Source organism: Protopterus annectens, chromosome 7.part0 (genome assembly GCF_019279795.1).
Source record: "Protopterus annectens isolate FY-2018-M chromosome 7.part0, PAN1.0, whole genome shotgun sequence".
Taxonomy (NCBI): domain Eukaryota; kingdom Metazoa; phylum Chordata; order Ceratodontiformes; family Protopteridae; genus Protopterus; species Protopterus annectens.
This window is the reverse complement of record NC_056739.1, coordinates 615535450-615557521: the sequence shown is the minus strand read 5'-3', so window position 1 is coordinate 615557521 and position 22072 is coordinate 615535450.

The following is a 22072-nucleotide window of genomic DNA, read 5'->3' as shown; positions in this document are numbered from 1 at the left end:
CAAGTGAGGAACACCAATTGGTGCACAGACCATCACCTTGTTATGAGCATCATCTACAAAAGCCATGCTGCCACCTATGCAAACCAGCTCTATCCCTGTAGTGCACAGAGAGAGAGAGAGAGAGAGAAAGAAAGAAAAGAAAACAAAACTAATAAAAACAAAATCCGAAAAGAGAAGAAATAAAAGAAAAGGTAAGTGGAACATGTAAGCATGTAACTGAATTTAGTACTTGGTCTGTAATAATGGAAAATATGATTTGGAAGAATATATGTCCCATCAAGATTTGTACTAATGTCCTGCTGAACAGCTGCTATGGCCATAGCATCTGGCCCTCTCTGCAGTGGGAGAGATACAGCCATACCTCTCAACTGTACAGATCTTCACAGAATGTCCAGATCTTTACATCATAGTTTTTTGTCTGTTCCTCCTGAAATATGTACATTTCTGGCAAATAGCTGAGGATTTAAGTCATCAGGTAATGGAAAACACATGAGTTTATGACTCCACATCCTTAAGAATATTCACGGTAATGCAAAATGTATTGTTCTACAAACTTCCTAAGTTTATAAAAAGAATATTTAATGTCTGGTCCTATTTATCCCCCCATCATTTTAGGTTTTGTCCAGATGTGATGCTCTAAGAGGTTGGGAGGTAGGATCACAGCTCAGGAGCCTGACTCACCCTGGGAAAGGACAGCTCACATATGACAAACACTGGGGTGTCTGTCAAACAGTTGTGACTGTGCCACTGCTAGGCTAGTTAATGGGATGTTGTCCATATCCATATGTTACCTGTAAATAAGAGTATACTACATGTTTGTCTTGTAAATCTAAGAGACCTATATAGGGCATATGCATAGGAAAATACTGTTGCAGACATGTGTGTTGAACTGCATGTGATATATTGCATTAATAGCATTCAACTGTACATTGTTCTGCTGGACAATAAGAACATTTGTAACTGATATCTGTAGTCACATACATATATACCTGTATTATGTCAGCTAAACCATTCTCAAGTCTGTGAGCAATGACAATGTAACATAATACACTACTTATGACTGTTGGACAGGTTATCACAGTGATGTCAAAGCCTACTGTGCAATCACCTTACTAATGTATGGTGCAGCTATATTAATACAGTATCAATATTGATGTCCTTTTTGTCACCCATTTATGTATGCCATTGTCCAGACGCCCTGCTATAACAGGTTGAGAAATATGAGTGAGCAGCAGGACTGTAAATACAGTGTGTCATACTAACATATAACAGAAATGTATACCAGGTATCCCCAGAGCACATGTATGTATGCGTATGTTCAGCTGGAAGGCACAAAACTAATAACATGGGTTTCAAGCAGTCAGGCACATAGGTTGTGCATGTTGCACATGTGTGTAATACCACTGTCAGGGCATACAACAGACATAAATGTGTACAGCTACTCGTTGTTGCATTGCCCTGACACTGATATGGGTACTAGAGTAGGCATTGCTATCTGGTAGTAATCAGAGACATGTCCAACTGTGTTATAACCCTCTGTCCATACCTACTATATATCAGCTATATCAATGTCTATATATAGTGGATATCACAAATGTACACACCCCTGTTGGAATGCCAGGTTTCTGTTCTGTATGACAATGAAACCACATAAAATCATGTCATAATGTTTCTCATCTTGAATGTGACCCCTAACCTGTACAATTCCACTGAAAAACAAACAAAGGTGTTTCTAGGAAGGTGTGAAACTATTGCCAAGTGAAGATATGCCATGATGTTAGAGTGCAAACCAAGTTGAATGAATGCTGTAACAATCTTAAGAGGTGCATACACAACATATCAGTTTAAGGGTGTGCACACTTATTCATCTGGCTAATAGTACTGATTATTATTTCCATATGTTTTCACAGACCAGACTGTTATGTTTTCAATTGATTTGTACAGGTTATAGGTCACATTAAAGGTGGGAATTGTTTTGAAATGAGTTATTGTGGTATCATGTTTCAATTGCACAAATACCAGGCATTGTAACTGGCGTGTACACTTTATGTCAACTGTAGCTATATGGACTCAGCAGTACCTGCACTGTATAATCAGCCTCCACCAAGGTACAGTAATCCTCGTTGATGGACAGCAGCTATACACAAACCACATAATAGGTTGCTATATTGGCTGTACAGGGACACATAAGTGCAGGCAACAACTTGGAAGCAAGTCCACCTCTATCTGAGCAAGCATGTAAGTTCACTGGTGATTTCCTGTAAGGCTGACTATGACTACAAATCAGACATATCCACACCATCAGGGACAATTGAAACAGTGTCTCCACATATGTTGTGAGTCTCAGAGGCAACAACACAATTCACCCTGTACTGGGTAAAGCACACCTCATACACACATGCCATGGATATAGGCAACCTGCATCAGACAGTTTAGGTGGCAACATTGCCACCTTGCCCACCCCAGTTATATAGGGGGATATGCACATCAACCACACTCCTCCCCACAGCAATGGTGAGCATGTACATATTGCCTACTGATGGCAACAGCAGCAAATCTCCATGGGGCATAATAACATCACTGTCTGCCTCCTACTTGAACTCAGGCATGTGCTTACAATACCATCACACACCACAGTCAAATACAGACCTGCCACCATCCACACACCATCCACATGGAAGATGGCTACTGTCATCCGTCTACACAGAAATGAATGGAGAATAGAGGATTATGCAATTAAGTGTCCAACATTGGGGGGAATAAGATAGCTCAGGGCCAGGCGTGTAATGCAAGCTGCTATAGCCATGATAAATTGGAGGGTTATGGTGTAGTTTGGATTATTTGTGAGGAATATCCACTGTTGATGTGCAATTTGACAACCGTATGAGGTCCTGTGACCTTTTTTCATTTTTATGTCTTCCAGGTAACATGCAGAGGTCCTGCCTAACAGCATTCTCTGTTGGGGAAATTGACATCATCGCCCAATATGTGATCAAACATTATGCCCTGTTATTTGGACAGAGAGCACAAGATGTCTGGGAGAGGACCACCCTGTGGAGTCATCTGGTCCACAGGATAAATGATGCCAGCCTGCACAGCAGAACTTATGAGCAGGTGCAGTATCGGGCCACTGACCTCATCTGCCATGCCTGTCAATGGGCTGCTGCTGTAGTGAGGGACTAGCTAGCCGCAGGTGGTGGCCCACCCATCCAGCCCACACTGATACCCACCGAGGAGCTTCTTGCCAACCTTGGGGTACCCGCCCAATGTACAAGCCATGAAGCTGAGGAAAGCATTGTGGAGTTGGGATGCAACCACACACTGGACAAGGAGCGTGCAGGTAAAGGCCCAGTGGAGATTACTACACTAATGTATGAGACATACATCTATCTGTATTGTATCTACATCCATATTTCAGGTTCAATTGCAGTTGTGGATGGGTTTTCCAATGCACAGAGGTGCACATCTGTGGTGAGGGCAGAACATTGTGTATTATTGGGGTTAGTACTGTAAATGTGCCGACATGCTGCATCCATCCTGTACCAAGGCCACATATGAGTTTGCTGACAATACCTCCCTCTCACAACTACCTAGGATCATCTGGTCTGCATATGGGACAGCAGCCTGAAGCTGGTGAATATAACATTATGTTGTTACATTGCAATACCCCAGGCATGTGAAGAGCATGCAATTTACCATGCATACAACTATCAGTAATAGCTATATTGCTTTATGTGCATGTTCACTTGTGGTGGAGTTAACTGCATTGCATCACAGTGGACACCACTGGGGTTTATCTGCCGTGAATTTAACATTCCTGTAGCATACCTCATAACTTGTCAGTGCCAAGACGTCTGGACAGAGACCAGCAAAATGGGCTGGACAAATGACCTAAGGTAGGGACATGTGTGACACATTAGTGGTATGCAGTGTATATAAATTGTGTACACACCCTTGTTAAGATGCAAGGTGTTCCTGTTGCATACAAATTAGGACTACAATATGTCAGTCCACACCTCTTCCAGCCTTTAATGTGACCCATGACATGAACAGTTCACTTGTAAACCAAGCATCTGGACTCGTGTATTGCACATACAAGGATGGCCACCTGTGAGAGTGGCAGACATCATATCAGCATGATGTTTAAGTCATGTATGACACCTCATGCTGCCATATGTGTCAGTACACTCACTTTGGCCTGTTTGACTACAATATCACATACATGGCCATTGTTAAGGCACACAGACAACTTCTAACCATGTATAGGTTGCAAACATCTGGATATTCCAAACACATCTATACAGAGGACTGTACAATGGTTTAACTTGCTGCATGTGAGGCAGATGCTGTTACCGCTATATAAAGTAATGGCAGTGGAAGGTGGTCACCAGCCGTGTATGGTACACATCAAAATGGTATAAGCCACACAAGATATGATCCTCACACACACACAGTTGCCAGTATTGGGAATAGAACTCCTGCCTATCTAGTTATTACTACTATAATGCTACTCAGTTATCAGACGCACCACAGAGTTTGTACATTTCAACCTACTCCAAAGGTACTTCTAAGGTGGATGACATCAACAAGACTACTAAATTGGAGTGAGGGGAAGTATAAAGGGTAGTACACAGGTCAAAAATGGTGTAACCCACACACTACATGATTCTCACACAAACACACACACACACACATCCAGTTGTCAGTAGGAAGATTAGAACTCCTGCCTATCTAGTTATTGCTACTATAGTGCTACTCAATTAGCGGATGCACCACAGAGCTTATACATTTTCACCTAGTCCACATCTATGTCCCTAGACTGTCAATGGACATTCCTTAACACCCTGCCATCTATGATGGTCCAACGCAACACTGACATAGTATGAGACTTCAACTACACCTCCATCACCTGGGAAAGGTAGTCAAGTGCGAGTAGAGTGGCCCAACACTTCCTGGGATTCATCATTTCCAATGCACTGGACCGATTCATACTGAGCCCGGGTAAAGGATGCAACAACCTTGACCTGTGTTGACTACTTAAATATGGAACTGTTGCTCATTCACAGTTGTCAATCCCTGCATGGTGAGATCCACACAGGATGTAATCAACATGGAACTCAACATGTCAGCCACACCCCCCACAAAGGTAATCACCTTGCAAAACCTCTCCAAAGCTGACTTTGCAGCCATGAAAACAGGGGTGGATGACTTCACTGCACCCAGGTAACACATCAAAGTACTTTCTGATGTCAGTGGCAGTGTTGTGGTCAACAGGCAGCTGACTGTCAACCTGCATTCACCATTCTGTTATGACAACATCACTGTTTAGTGGACTACCCCCAATGTATTACTTCATGTGAGCCATGGTGTTTCCAAAGGTAATGGTGGCACATCTCTTGGCATTGAGATAATGTTCAGGGTTCTGACAACAGTCATAGGTGTCAGAGTGGCCTTTGTGCATGATGTCATCATCACATGAATTGGGAATGCTACCACCCACCTTACTGTTGTATGCAATCATTTTCACCCAGGGTGCCTTTGTGTTCTCCTGCACCTCAGAAGAGTAGATGCCAAACTGAGAGGACATGGGTCCGTACCCTGTATGACACCAGTCATGTCTTGTCATTGGTTTGATATGTAGTCCACTGCAATCGCACCGTGGGTACTATTTGTGAGGCAGTTTGCAGAACTACTGATAAGGTGGTTGATGCCTAGTCAAGTGTGTTTGTGTATGATTCCTGGGTGGAGAGTGGTCTCTGAGAATTAGCAGGGTTGCCTATATCGTTAACTATTCCATGCTGTCACATAGTCATTGCACATGGCACTACACATTTACGGCTGTGGATTGTCTACACCAACCTCTATGGTGTTTGACAACTGTTGGCCTTGTAATGTAGACATTGGGACATATACTAGGTCATCAATATAATAATTTAGCAAAACTCACCCCATAATGGATCTTGTTATTGCATAATCACACCAACACCCACACAGGAAACTGATGACAGACAGAGACACCCACACACTTGCCAGTACTGAGTTTCAAACCCCTACCTATCTATGTATTTCTACTACAGTGTGACACATTTATCACATGAGCCAGGGAACTTATAGGATGGATGTTGGCCCAAGGTACTTCTAAAGTGAGGAACATCACCAGCCCTTGTAAATACTGGCATTGGGTGATGTAGAGGGTGAGAGATTTCATAAAATACTTTACCCTACACACATATTTACATTTGCCAAAAGTGAGGCTCGAACCTAACTATGTTTTCAGACCTTTATGCTACGCATTTACCGCACACAACACTAAGCTTACATGGTTTAGGGTTGCCAACAGGTACTTCTAAGGTGAATGATATCTGCAGGACTACTAAAGTAGGACACTGAGAATTCTGCTGGGTGTAAATGGGGCCAAAAGCTTTAATGTACGAACACATATACACACACACACGCACACGCACACACACACACACACACACACACACACACACACACACACACACACACACACACACACACACACACACACACACACACACACACACACACAAATTTGCTAGGAATAAGATTCAAACCCCTACCTATGTAGTTATTGCTATTACATTATTACACATTTATCACACCCTCCACGGAGCTTACAGGCTGAGCAGTGTTCAAACATACCTCAAAGATGAGTGACATCAGCACCCGTTGAAAAGTATTACACTTTGAAATGTACTGGCTGTGTATGGACACAAAATACTTCAACCTACAGATATACACACACACTCACAGACACACCTTTACAATTGCCAGAACTGAGGTTAGAACTCTTACCTAAGCAGTATTGTGTACTACAATACCCCACAGTTATCACAAGTGCCACAGAGCTTATATGTTTAAAAGCTGTCCAAAGGTATCTTTAAAGGTGAGTGACATCAGCAGCAGTGCTAAAGGAGGGTTAAGGGAAGTGTAGTGAGTGTGAATGGCCTCAAAAGCATGTCTCTACAAAGGCACACACACTCTCTCACACAAACACACACATTTTCACAGTTGCTAGGAAAGGGATTAGACCTCTTACTTAACTAGTTTGCTATACTACAGGATTACGCAGTCATCACGAGCACCACAAAGCTTATAGGGCTGCAATCTGCCCAAAGGATTATTTCAGGGTGACTGACATCAGCAGGAGTGCTAATGTAGGGCAATGGGAAATGTAATGAGTGTGAATGGACTCAAACTCATTCCTCTAGAAACACATACAAACACACACACACACACACACACACACACACACACACACACACACACACACACACACACTCACAACTTTACATTTGACAGGACTGAGATTACAAATGCTACATGAATACTTATTTGTACTATAGTGTTACACAGTTATCACAAGCACCACTGAGACTATAGGTCTGAGGACTAACTAAAGGACTTTCTACAATGAATGACATCAACACATCATGTGATATAGGCCAATGGGATGTGTACTGGGTGGGAAAGGCCTCATAATGGGATTCACTTTGTCGCTGTCTTTCTCTCTCTTCCCCACGTCTCTGTGTGTTTATGTTTGACATATTATATTATGTTGGCCTTAGATACGTGTGAGTATTCCTATCCAGTGTGTGTGTGTGTATGTGTGTGTGGGTGTGTGTGTGTGTGTGTGTGTGTGTGTGTGTGTGTGTGTGTGTGTGTGTGTGTGTGTGTGTGTGTGTGTCTGTGAAGTACAAATGATGCACAATTTGGTGTGTGTGTGTGCACAGACATCTGTGAATAACAGATATCTATAGTCCACTGTGTTGTCAGACATGGGCTTAATTAAAAGTGTAGGAGCATGCCCAGTATGACCTTCTATATTGAGTGTGTGCATCCATTCCAGAGAGAGTTGGGCTCTAGTTCAGGGTTCTGTGTGCTACAGCTACACCTAGCAACCTGTTTCTGCAGGATAGCTTTAGATAGGTTGCCAATATGGAGACACAATGGGCATAACATACAAGGGATACTGTAACTATTGCTGTCTGTGCTGCTTGTGTAACATAGTTGATTGTAGCATAGATTTTCTGATATATGTACTGTTTTACACTGTGATGTATCATGTCAATAACTACTGACAGTTATCATTCTTCACTCACAATTATTTACCAGGGAAATACAAGATGAATGAAACTGAGACCAATATTCTAAGGTATAGACTACGGATTCTGGCACACTCCTGCTATTGTGGTGGGGTAGCTAGAGATAATAGACTGCTGATTCTGTGTAAATGGTCCAGCACCTTGATAGTATGCTGGCTGAGGATCCCTTTCTTGTGCTTTTCTCAACTTAATGAAATGGCCATATCCTGCTGGGGCCATACCTCTCAGCTGTATAGATACACCCAAGTTATCCAGAGGCAGAACTCATATATCTGGTCAGTTTACCTTCACATTGTGGTTTACAAGCAGTTTTGTGGCTATTCATTCCTGAGTTTGCAATCAGGGAGTAGTATGGGCAGACATTAGAGTTTCAGTCTTCACAAACTCCATGACATCCATGCTTCTACACCGCCCCGTTATTCTCTCCTCTTCCTAACATTATGAAAGCAATATCTCAGTGGCATCCCTACAGTTGGGCCTTTATCCCAGTAGTATTTATGGCCTGTTCCACAGTTCTTGCAGTAGGACATGGGGAGCCATGCTACTGGCATTTGTCAGCATGGCCTTGCATTTGTTTTCTGTTTACTGTGTTAGGTTGTTAGTTTGGACCCCCTGACATTCCATACATTGGCACTATGGGTGAGGAATAGGCCTTTGCCAGAGAACTGTAGGCCATCTGAGAGTGCTGCAAACCATCTCTCACAGGCCAGTTCATTCTGTGACTCATATGTTCCCAGGCTGCAAGCCAGTGGATTACCCTGGGGTGGCAGTGGTAAGTTAGGGACACACCTGCATGGGACACCTATTCATCATGCAACATCATGTATGTATTCCCATACAGAGCTGGGTTCATGCTGTACTCATTCCCTTTAGCAAGGATATGACCTGTGATAAACCTGTGGGTGATGTTGGGGTGAGCTGGGTACATGTGTGATATGGAAGCTACTGGCACCTGATTCACAGATATGCCTGAGACCTTCCCCTTATGCTGCCTTGGGTGTGGACATGGGCAGCCTGTCATTACTTTATAACTGTGCCTTTTGTGGTCTGCCAGTGATTGGCTAGACTACCAGTATTCCATACTCTAGGAATAACTAATGTGGTGCTAACCTCTATGTATAATTCCAAAGTTGTGTGCAGTTGACAGTTATTTTATATGCAGTCTGTGTAGGGTACTTCCACCTGTGTATTGTTCCTATGTATGGGCCCCTGTTCATGGCATGTCCAGCTTTCCGACAGTAACAGATATTGACATCTGGAAAGTGAGTATGTACAACTGCTGACATGGGTGTAGCTGAGAAGCAGTGTGGTTGGCACTGCAGTTGTTGGAACATGGCCCTGTTGACCACAGTACTGTACCAAGGCTATGGAGACACAACCATCCAAGCCTACATGCTGACCGCTTCCAGACAACATTAAACACACAAGAAATTTACCACAATGACCCCTGGATATTGCACACATGCAACAATCTATCATGTAGATTGGGACAGCTCTGGCAATCTGTGCTCCAGTGATATTACTCCTCCAACTTACATGTTACTGCATGTCTACATGGGATTGTGGGGGGGGGGGTGCACACCTGAAGACTTTAAACATTTGCAATGACTGTACTGGTATTTCAGTTACTCTGTTCCCTTTCATTTCATATTGTATTGGACCTATCTTACAAAAAGGAGGCATATCAGTAGAGTACACTTTAGATTTTAATGGCATAAATTTCAGTTTCAGACTTCTTACCCTTCGTAAATAAAATGCAACTGCCATACCTGTTGTAGTATGTCTGTGTGGGTCTGGAGGGGGGCTGTTCACCATTGCCATTATTTGGGTGCCTTTAGCCCGGCCTTCCTTTATGGTCATTTGCACCTATCCTGCTGGGTGAGGCTGGTGGTGGGTATGTGACCCTCATTGGCATCCATGTGTGTGACATATTGACACCCACAGTTATTTGGGCCATCACATGTACTGCAGTGGAAGTTGTCACCTTATGTACTACTGCCTAGTATGTTGACACCAGTATTTGTTTTGGATTTCCTGCTGTCCCATATAGCTGTCAGCTGTTGGCTGCTATCCCATTCAGGCACCCAATTCCCTTGCATGCTTGCATCCATTCCATACATACAACTACCAGAACATACTACTCCATTCAGTAATTGATAGGAATGGTGACTTACCTTGTTGCTGGGTCAGTATTGAGGATGGTGCTGGAGGGCTGACTATGTCGGCTGCACGTAGTACACTCCCTATACAAGGTAAAGCACAGGTAGTGTCATGTTTGACATCCCTTTTACTGTATGTGCGAGTTGGAGAGAGGTATCAGTCCCTGGGTTCCTACTGTGTCAGTGTGCATGCTATGAGTTGCCTCTTTGCCAAGGCCTGGGCATACTGGGCATGCCTTCTTATTCCTACAGGGGAAGGCTCAGAAAGTTCCTCCTCTAAGTCCCTCTGTGCCTGTGCTGGCCTTGGCAGTGCTGGGGGGCTGTGTGGCCCAGCCCAATGCTGTTTCTGCTGCAGCTGTTTCCACAGGATAATGTTGTGTAGCATGGCACATACTATGACCATTTGTGTACATGTAGCTGGAGAGTACTGCAAGGCTCCAATAGATATGTCAAGGCAGTGAAACTGTGACTTGAGCATCCCAAAAAAAATGCTCTATAATGATCCTGGTTTGTGTGTGTGCCTCATTATGGAGTTCTTGTTCAGGTATGTGTGCATTTCTGATGGGTGTCATCAGCCACAGCTCCAGTACATAGCCAGGATCCCCCACTAGATGGCCATATGAGATGTCCCCCCTGGAAAACCCCTGATACAGCTGTGAGGAATGCCAGATGTGGGAGTCATGATAGCTTCCAGGGATGCCTGCACACACTTTTATGATAATGCCCTAGGTATCACACACAACCTGGCAGTTAATGGAGGGGAAGCCCTTGCAGTTTATGTAGACCCTACCCTCACCAGGTGGTACTTTGATGAGTATGTGCATGCAGTCTATAGCATGCACTACCTCAGAGTATTCTGCTATACGGTGGAAGAGATGCATATTTCTGGTCAATGCCTCATGGGTGCTGGAGAAATATATGTGCTCACTAACATGTGTGGAATTGCATCCAGGAACTGATGGAGTACCCTGGATGCTGATGCCTGTGAGACCCCATGATATCCCCAGTTCATCTTTGGAAGGTACCTGTGTCTACTATTCTTAACGCTACACATACCTTGGTATCCACTGGGATGGGTTCCCCTCTGTTGGCTCTGTGTGTGAAGCAGGGTCGGCACAACTGGACAATTTGCTGTAGAATGTCCCTGTCCACCCTATAGCACTCCACTATCTCCAGCTCATGTAGGCCCTGGTAGTTAACCCTGGGTCTGTAAACTCTTCTCCTCCTCCTCACTGTGTGTCAGTTGACAACATTCTACTCCTCACCACCCTCAGTCTCTAGCACATATTGATGGAGTAAAGCAGCAGCAACCTCTAACATTTTTAGTTAGTTTTGCCAGTTAAAAATCCCCTGTCTGTGTACACCAGTGGTGTAGAGTTTTTGGGAAAACAGTCTGAAAGGGGTTGCATAGTTTATAGTAGTGTGCTGGGCTGCTGCATGTGCAAATGATACATTCCATCTGCCAGATTTACTAGTTCTCCTTGATTGCCTTCCTACTGCTGTTTCCCCTTCCCCATTCTTCCCTATTTAAGCCCCGGGGTGCACGGCTCATACCCAGTGCTGAAATGTAAACAGTGCTGCAATTTTTTTTATTTCTGTTTATGTTTAAAACCCACTGCACACTGTGCACACCCATTTAGGCTATGTACACAGTGCTCAGGCACATCTGACACATACCCTTCCTTAACTGTGATTAGCTAAGAGCAAACACGGGCCACAGAACTCCAATGAGCTTACAGCAAGCATGACACACCCCCTAATGAAGTCATCCAGCTCTTGTAATGTTGTATTGCTGCACCTACACGGTTAGGTACAAGCTGACACTTTGAAGAAATATGTGATAAGTATAATTCCCCTCATTTGCATCCCCCAGTGTGTAGGTTGTTAGTTACTGCACTAAAATGGACCCTTTCCCCCTGACAACCAGTGCTGCATGGTATTCTTTACATTCTGCATGCCATAGACTATAATGGCAAAATGCAGATTTAACTTAAAATTGAGTTTTCCCATTTTGTTTTTTTATTTTCGGTACGATCCCGTTTGCGTGCCACTGCCCTATGCTTCAACGACTGAGCTCGGCCAAAAAAAAAGGTTTAATTTTCATAACTAATCAATTTTTAATGCCAATGGCCTTATATTTGGCCATTAACATGTCTAATGTACATAATACATGCTTTTTCATGAGCTGTCATGCCTCCGTTTTGTCACTTGCAGAAATATACTCAGTTCACAGTTCTCATGTCCGTGGCCAGAGACGGTGAACTGCACACCCTGCCAGGTATGGTGTGCAGCTGTCCAACAAACATCTGTATAGGGCAGCCACATGACAGTACTGTGTGCATGCATACTCACACACAATACAAACACAGCTATGTCAAGTCCATACCTACACACACCACATCACCCTGGCCAGATTAATAATTAAACCCCCTCACTCACACACATGGTGTCAAATGTATGGCTCAGCCTAGGTCTCTGGCAAACCAACAACACATCCTGTGCATATGATGCTACCTGTGCCACATCCCTGTCACCCATAATATTGATGCAGGGACAGGCTAATATGGTTCTGATGCACAGGGTGACTGCACTACAGTGAAACAATGTAATGCTGTGTAACAAGTTGTCAGCAGTAAACTGTATTGCTTACACATTAGGAAGTGTAACTGTGCAGACATGATGCATTATAGCTGTTATTAACACTGAGTGATTGTGGTCTTCATAATGTATTCCGTTTGTGTTGTAGGTGTCCATGTGTCAGCAGGAGGATGGTCTACTGTTGTATCCTACTAGGGGTATGGCACTGTACTGACACCTTTGCTGTGTCATATCCTGGGTACAGGTGAACACATGTCTGTATAACAGTTACTGCATGTGTCACATGGCTGATAGGTCTAGGAATGGTGTATACAGATGAGTGCATGGTGGCTGATGTCAGTAGCCCTTCCACAGTGGACAATAGTAAGCGTACTGGGTGGTACACACCACATGTTTGTGTTTAACACACACAGAGGCTTTGGTGTTGATGCAATACACAGAGAATACTGTACACATGGATGTATGTACCTGTGCAAGGAACCTATTGTAGCCTATGTAATTCCACCAAAATAGAATAGGCACAACAACACATTAAGAAATAATCAGTCTGATAGTTTAATGTCATTGACGATGGTACTGGCTATATATACCAACCCCAGTATCGCTGTACACCTATACAGTGGGGAAGAGGGCATTTACATATCTACCACCAGTTGTGAAGGAATGTATTTCCACAGGATGATACCTGTAAAATGTTAGCATATGCCAGGCAGTTCTCAGACAGATGACCTCCTGGGACATGTATATTCTGCAAACAGAAGTAGATTCCATCACCTACACACACACTCTTACTTGGCAACTTTGGGACTAGAACCTCTACCTAGGTTTGTAGTGCTACTGATGTGTGTGGCCTTACTTGCACACACCACACAGCTTTTAGGATGAGGTGTGTTCCAGGTTACATGTTACGTGAAGAACATCCCCAGGCCTGTACAGTATGGTAATGCGGGATGTACTGGTTGTTTATGGACAGTACATAGTGTGACATACTGTCATATACACATTGACAAACATATTACAGTTAAACACACATCTGAGAGACCTGGGCTTATCGGTGTTAACTACCTTGTCATTTTGTTACAGATAAGTTGTACACAGCAGATGCATAACTGGGCTGGATAGTGTTATCAGTTACCTATATGGTTGATGGTGACAGTGGTCTCCATAGAGTGGAACATGGGACATGTACCGATGGCAACATGGTGTAAAAACAGTATACCCAGCACCCACACCCCACAATGGATATTGTACACACCGACACCCATGATAACACTCTGACATACCCAAAACCACACATTGACCAGGACTGCAATACAACCCCTTGTCTATCCCAAGAGTGCTACTACAGGGATATGCATTAGCACATGCCACAGGGATAGTAGGGTGATGCATTGTCATGGCTCTCCTACAGTCAGCAACATCACTATCCCTAACACTGTTTAGCAAGGTGTATTGTATTAGGTGAATGTGACCCCAGAATGCTGTACCCTACAAATATACACACATGCACACATACACACACTTGCCAGAACTCAATGGGTATCCCATGCCTATCGACCCATTTGTAGAGCAGTGTTGTGCTGGTACTTCAAGCCTCAGGTAGCCCTTAGGGTGAAGAGTGTAACAATGTACATGTAATGTCCCGTATAGCAGCAGCCACATCTAACTATGGCAATGGGGGTGTGTGAAGGGCCTCACGATATTCTCACCTAAAGGTCTACAAACACACAGAAACTGATATTCTTAGTAATGCACATACAAATTTGTCAGTACTGGGGCCCATCAATGCAGGTGTTCATAGGTGGGTACCAGGCTATTGTCCCTGGAGAGATGGGAAGTGTAGAGGATGTGTGTACAGTGGTATCAAGCCACCTGCCCTGTACCAGCAGACCATCTATCAACAGATTTCACAGGGGTGATCTCTCAGGGTGAGAGTTACATGCAACAGCCAATCATCTGGTTGCCTCTTACAGAGGGACAGTGAGGTGCTGCAGTCGACATATATGCAACATGTATTACATAACATAGTCAGTGTCTGTCTTGGAGGCCTGTACCCAAGCATGTTCTGTTGATTGTAGTAGTGTAGTTGAGGTATCCACGGTGTCTGGTGTGTACAGGGTGTGGATTCTAAGCTGTGGCATTCATAACATAGCTGGGCAGGCATGTCAGTGTCAGTCAAGCATAGATTGCCTGTAAGTAGCCAAGATGGATACCTGACATCTGCACATCTGTACAGAGGACAGACAGACATCAGCTAGACAACTAGTTATGCATTAGGATGAATGTTTTGACAGATAGACATCTGACACCAATAGATATGCCATTACTACATGACAGCAGCCCTCACTGACATGTGCTATACAAATAGTAGCCTGCAGTAATTTTCCACATGTCAGATCAATATCCAGTAGGAAATATTTAATGAGACACAGCTCACACACCAGGAACATGAGTCCATGTTTATATGCAGGGGTGTTTTGTTCCAGTACTACATTCTGCAATCTACTCTTACATGGGAAAGCACTGTCAACAGTAGTACCGTAATGATACACTACATGCCAGTGTGACTGCATATAACCTCTGAAACGACCCATGTATGTAACACATTCACATGGAAAAGAGTGTTGTACAAGCCATATATACTCAGGTGTCCCAGACAGTAGACTCACACCCCTTGCTACTGTAATGACAGCACATAGATGCATGTTATGTACATGGCATTAAATACACTTATTAAAGATGTCATTACCCTGCTATTTTATCAGACCAGAATGTGACCACTGGGTATCAGGGCTGAGTCATGCTTAGCAGGTTTCAGCATTGCTGCAATATAAATGCTAAGCAGATTTGCACACTGGTAAGCAAAGCCTACATGGTGTAAGTGCCTGTACGTTTAACCTAACTTTAGCAATGCTTACCATCAAGCAAACCCGTGCAAACCCACTTAAAGCTGCTCAAAACTGCCTTAACCACTCTGTATCCAACAGCCCTTGTTCTGCCCAGCAATAAAACAACCAACCCTTGCAGGTGTTGAACACAGGACCCTGTACACTAAGCCATCACAGCTTTGAATACAGTTGTTGTTTTTCTAATATATCTGTCAGTACACATGCCGAATAGTATTGAACAACTGCTATGACTTCTACAATATCGTTCTACTTGTTAGTGATATTACTGTTGAATTACTTATGTTGTTATACCTAAATATACACATATCAGATAAATACGGTGTCATATATCTGGGAAGGTATATACAGCAGTCATATTTACATATAACAAGGATCATCATCTCATCATCATCTTCTTTCGGCTGTTTCTGTTAGGGGTCGCCACATTGGATCACCTGTTTCCATTTCTTCCTGTCCTCTGCATCTTGCTCTGTCACACCAACCACCTGCATGTCCTCTCTCACCACATCCATAAACCTTATCTTAGGCCTTCCACTTTTCCTGTTACCTGGTAGCTTCATCCTTAGCATCTTTTTCCCAATATACTCAGCATCCCTCCTCAGCACATGTCCAAACCAATGTAATCTTGCCTCTCTGGCTTTGTCTTCAAACCTTCCAACTTGGGCTGACCCTCTAATATACTTATTCCTGATCCTGTCCACCCTCGTCACACCCAGTGCAAATCTTAACATCTTTAACTCTGCCACATCCAGCTCAAACTCCTGCCTTTTTGTCAATGCCACTGTCTTCAACCCATATAACACAGCTGGTCTCACTACCCTCTTGTAGACCTTCACTTTCACTCTTACAGGTAGTCGTCTGTCACAAATCACTCCTGACACTCTTCTCCACCCACTCCATCCTGCCTGTACTCTCTTCTTCCCCTCTCTTCCACACTCACCGTTACTCTGAACTACTGACCCCAAGTATTTAAATTCATCCACCTTTGCCACCTCTACTCCTTGCATCCTCACCATTCTTCTATCCTCCCTCTCATTCAAACATATATGTTCTGTCTTAGTCCTGCTGACCTTCATTCCTCTTCTCTCTAGAGCATATCTCCATCTCTCCAGGGTCTCCTCCACCTGTTCCCTACTCTCACTACAGATCACAATGTCATCTGCAAACATCATAGTCCATGGGGACTCCTGTCTGATCTCGTCTGTCAACCTGTCTATCACCACTCCTGACTTCCTTATATATATATATATATATATATATATATATAGATACATATGTAGATATATATTCATGTATATGTATTTATATACATCTGTAAATTGCGTTATATATATGGTCATATATAGATCTATCTGTATGTATATATATATATATATATATATATATATATATATATATATATATATATATATGTGTGTGTGTATGTATATGTATATATATCCACATATGTATGTATATATGTATATGTGTATATCTTTATGTAGAGATATGGATATATATATGTTTCACTTATGCCCAGAACATGTAGTGGAGTCATACCTCAGCACCAATAGCCACAACTTCTTAATGCAAGGCGATGTCATGTAAGAATTGCAGGTATAAATGTAGACTGTTGCTAGTGTAGCAGGGGTTATCTTAACAGAAATGTTGAGTGTGGGACGTCACATCTGATATTTACATGTACACCATCAGTTACTGACAGACATCCTAAGATCATTATAGTACAATACCACAGATTTCACAGTAATAGTCCTGTAGAATACAGCAGAGATATGACTAATAAATGTGGACAGTCTGACACACTCTGGTCAGTCCAGGGGTATACACAGAACCCCTTAGTGGAAGATGTTTGGACCAAGCCTGACAACGTGGATGTTAAAAGCCATGTAAATGGGTATATCACGTAAATACTGGAATACATATGCTTACACAGTTTATGCATTCACACACTCCTGTCTGTCCTGAAATACAATAACCGGAGGTGAAGAGTTCACAAGCCCACATACTACCCACTAGTTAGTGACATACATCTGTACTGTATCCCATTTCTTTGGTAGAAATACACAACAGTTATATTGGCCTGGCAGCAGTACATCTGACAAATATCTGGACATATCATCACACTGGGTAAGTACATTGAGCTGCTAGGCATGTCACAAAGCACTATGCAAACTACTGGCAGACTGCCACAACACTGGCCTGCATGTCTTATGGGGGAATACACATGTACCTGCAAATATAGCAGGCTCTACAGGCATGTAACAGCATGAAGTAACAGACACCTGTGTGAAAGCAGATAAACACAACCAATCTGAACACAGCCACAGCCACATATGGTAAGCATGCTTAATATTACAGTATATGGATTGTCTGATTAACACCATCCTCATATGTGCCACTCACACACTAACCCTACATATACTGGGCCAATACACAGTGTATTCCGATGCCTGACTGTGGTATGGGACATGTGTGGGTTTGGCCCTACATACATGTACGCCGATAGGGTACCATATACTGGAGCAGCATGCAACATCAGATAGAACAGGACCAAGACCAATGACACCTACCACAGTCTGTACACAGGCCAAGGTACATATACGCAATACACACTCTGCCGACAGTCGCCATAAGTACACAGACCTCACTAGTGTACACACTACACAGAATGTCCAGGTTTTGTCTTCAAATATAACCCCTACTATACATAACATGTCTAGCAGTCTATCTCACTGGCTTGTTATCAGATATAATGTCAATAAATAATGGTATACTGAACATATGCACCTCTTACTGCATGACATATGTACAAAGCATAATGGAGTTGTTGGAGGCACAAACACAGGGCCAATATTGACATGTTGCTGTGGTAACTTCATACATTTACAGGTGTAACAGGGTTTGTTGTGACATATGTCTTCTGAGGGATATGAAGTCAGTAACTCTCATGGCTGTCACCATGTACTGACTGTAATCCTCAGACTATGCTACTGCATTTCTAAAGATAGGTCATCTGTGAGTAACACAACACACATAAGACTCCAATCACTGGCCAGTCTGCAGATAGCCCTACAGGTGGGGGTTTCCTCAACCACATAACACTGTTATGACAGGTATTAAATCATGTAGACCAGCCATATCCACACAAACCCTGTTAAACCATTACGTCAAATGTAGAATAGCAAGACTTACATTCTGTACTCATGCCAGGAACATCCCCCTCCTGTTTGTTGGCCTGTCTCCGCAGTGTATGTTGTAAGAGGTATATCCCACTATCCTCTGTGCTGCTTTTTTCCAAACACTGACGTGGAGTCCTGTTCACAGTGAATGAAAAGGGCCAACACCCACATGATGTTCCTATTTATAGGATTGTGTTTCCATGCAATTACCACAGCTGATCCACAATCAATCAGCTAGTGGAGGACTGTGATTCGTGCACAAGCCATCAGCTGATCATGAGCATCACTTACAAAACACAAGCTGCTGCCTATACAAAGCAGGTGTACTTCTCCACATCCACCAGAAAGGGAGTGAGAGAGACAGACAGAGACAAAGTAAGAAAGGAAGTGGTAGGATAGTAAAAGCTAGGCATGTTTGTGTCACACACTTACCAGCATGGGGTTTCAAACCCCTGACTGACTATGTATTGCTATTACATTTTTATGCAGTTTCTTGTGATTGTTTCTTAACACATACTTGTCTTTGCTTTATGATTGTTTCCAGCCCCTCATACAAGAACCTAACAGGGTCTCTACCCGCTTTGCTCCCCACCCTGCCCCCTATTCCCTCCCGCCCCCAGTGGTCCCACCTTTATTGCACTCAAACCCCTCCCATCTTTCCAATAGCCAACCACAGTGCTAACCCAACACTACCTCCTCCATCTTCCCTCTACTATCACACCTCCTCAACTAACATGTACAAGCATACCTTTCCTTTGCTCACTGCATGCACTCTCCTTGCATATCTTACATCCTACCAAAGCTCCATCATTCCCCCACTCAACCACTACCACTGTACTACTACTCACACCACCACTCATGTCTCACCCATACTCAGCTCCCCTCCCACCAGCTCAAGAACCATCCCTATGCACCCCCCACATATTCTACCAACTATATTACTCAAACGTAAAGCATCCCTACAACTTAACATAGTAACCCTCCCACCATACCTGTTACCCACAGAGCACAACCATAAAGTTTCCCTTATAAACAAACACATTCAAAAACTGAGAAAACTAATAATCTCATGCATATCAAAACTAGCCCTAAGTGGAGACATCCACCCCAACCCTGGCCCTACCATCTCCAACCCCAATCCTCATAATCAGACTAGAAACCACAACTTTTCCCATATTACAGCCAATAGAAAGCCAAGTGACTTCCTTCTACTAAGCCTAAATATTAGAAGTATATCCAACAAAGTCCATGAACTCCATGCCACCATAGACTTGTACTCCCCAGATATAGTCATCCTGACAGAAACCTGGCTAAAACCTCACATTACCAGTGAGCAAATACTCCCTACAGGTTACGGCATACTAAGAGTAGACCGGCTAAACAAAAAAGGAGGTGGTGTAGCTATAATATTTAAACAGCATCTAAACATCCAGATCTTAAAATCATCAGCTCCACAAATAGGCAATGAAGAAATAATATATACCAACCTCAAAATTAACCAAAACAAAACCATCAACATAACTGGATGCTACTTCCCACATGGCCAAAACATCCCTCCACTAGAAAACCTCCTCAGCTGGTCTACCCACATCTCCCCCAAGAAACTATCATCTTACGTGATTTCAGTATTGACTGGCAATCCTGTTCTGGCAACAATCCAACCCATCATGTACACCTTCATGGCTTCACCCAACTAGTCCAGTCACCAACAAGGATAAATAAAAACTCCAGCAAGCACACTACCCTGGATTGGATACTAGCCAGTAAGAGCCCCCAGTCATATATAACAGGCTGCTTATCAGATAGCCTCAGTGATCACTCCCCAACATTCCTACTCAAAAATACCTATACCAAGCTAAACCTGTCATCTATCGTGAAATACGTAAAAAAATAAACTTTAACCCACTCACATTCATCTCATCCCTCAAAGAATGTAACTGGCATGCTCTAAAGTACCTCAGTCTAGATGACGCAGTTGAATTTTTTAATACTACTTTCCTGAACATCCTTAATTACCATGCCCCCATAAGATTTTCCAGAACCAAAGCACAACCCTCCCCATGGCTATAGAAAACTACTAAGTCAGAAATGAAAAACAGGGATAAAGCCTGGGAGCACTGGCACAAAACCAAAACTCCCTCAGCTAGACAGAAATTCCTAGAACTATGCAATAGAGTCAAAAAGCTAATAAAACAGGACAAATTCCAATACTACCAGTCTGCCCTAGACTCTTCACAACACAGCCCCAAACAATTCTGGTCCTCCATAAACTCCATCCTCCACCCAGGTAAAGTCAGTATCCCTCCTCCTAACATCCCTCACTCCTCAGAAAATATTGCTACCTCATTCAACACACACTTCACCCAAACCATACTATCACTAGCTAAACACAACCCCCCTCCCCTCCAACCCACACCTTCAACTAGTAATCTCCCACTGCCTTCTCTTTTTCTCCTGTACCTACCTCCAACATAAAAAAAACTCTTAACTAAACTTAAACCCACCAAATTAGCAGCAGACAACCTCCCAAGTGAACACCTACAAATTGCAGCTGATGCTCTGGCCTACCCAGTATCCATCTTGATTAACCGATCTCTGTCAGAAAGTTACGTTCCCACACTGTGGAAAGTCTCACATATAATTCCCCTCCACAAAGGCGGACCCTCTGCAGAACTAACCAATTACTGCCCCATAGCTATTCTCTCTCCACTCTCCAAAATACTAGAGAGATGCATACACTCTCAGGTCTCAGACTACCTCCTTACTAACAACCTCCTTTCCAGTACTCAGCATGGTTTCCGACCAAACCATAGCACCACCACTGCCTTACTCTCCTTTACTAACACTATCCTTCAGCATAAAAACAATGGCTATCTCTCCTCTGCTACTTTCCTAGACCTATCTAAAGCATTTGACATGGTCCCACACAAACAACTTATCTCTGTCCTCAATAAACTATCCTTCTCACAATCAGTCACCAACTGGTTTCAGAGTTACCTGTCTGACCGCTAACAATCTGTTGTATGGCAGAATGACATATCTCCCCAACTACCTGTCTCCATAGGGGTTCCCCAAGGATCCATCCTTGGACCCTTACT